Consider the following 886-nt stretch of genomic DNA (forward strand, 5'->3'; position numbering starts at 1 on the left):
ATTTGGTTTTTAGTTTTTGCTCTATTATTATACTGTATTACCTTTATAGATTTTCAAATATTGAACCATCCTTGCATCCTTGGGATGAATCCTACCTGGTCATGGTGTATGATCTTTTTTTTTTCTTATTGTAAGTTGTTTATTGTAAGGTATTTACAAACATCTTTCTGTCTGTAGTAATTCAAACAATGGACCACATTTCTTCTGACAAAGATAGTAGTACGCTCTAAACAAAATCAGCTTACTGAATTTCTCTTCTTTACCTCTTGTGTGAGGATGGAACTTCATTTTCATTAATCCAGAGCTGCTGCACCAGAGATGATTTCAATCAACTTTTTGGTGATGATGGCTTGGCGAGTGCGATTGAATATCAAAGTCAATTTATCAATCATCTCAAAAGCATTCTTGCTGGCATTGTCCATCACCATCATTCTAGCACTTTGCTCACCAGTGGTGGATTCCTTCAGGGAGTAATAGACTATATTGGCCAGGCTGTACTCTTGGTAATTCTGCAGCACATCAGCATCAATATCATCACAGATGCTCATGCTTTCAGCATTTACAATGGTATTAAGAGAAAAGATGGGCTTTTCTTCTGTTTTATATGAGATAACAGACCTGAATCGATTACAGATGACAGAGCCCTCATCAAACTCATATCCAGAACTGAGTAATTCAAGAGCAATGACGGACACATCTCCAAAAGTAGGGGGCTTTCTTGCCACATTCTAAAGGTCACCAGAAACTGGTCAGAATAAATCCTGGAAAGTATGCCCCTAATTTTATCACCAATTCCAACCAGCATAACCTCTTTTCCAGCTGCTGTGAGTGTGACCACCTCATTCCTTCTATGTTTAGCAACTGAGGAATGAATAGCACCGCAAAG

At 38.1% G+C, this 886-nt stretch overlaps 1 protein-coding gene and 1 pseudogene across 5 annotated transcripts in view; both read right to left on the reverse strand.

Annotated features, from left to right (window-relative positions):
• Rad51b (RAD51 paralog B) overlaps nucleotides 1-886 on the reverse strand; it is a 748,426-nt gene that overhangs the window by 544,990 nt on the left and 202,550 nt on the right. The gene's annotated exons all lie outside the window — the stretch shown is intronic.
• On the reverse strand, nucleotides 237-880 carry LOC105743652 (annotated as a pseudogene).

This window comes from Octodon degus, unplaced genomic scaffold, assembly GCF_000260255.1.
Source record: "Octodon degus isolate 3935 unplaced genomic scaffold, OctDeg1.0 scaffold00007, whole genome shotgun sequence".
NCBI lineage: Eukaryota > Metazoa > Chordata > Mammalia > Rodentia > Octodontidae > Octodon > Octodon degus.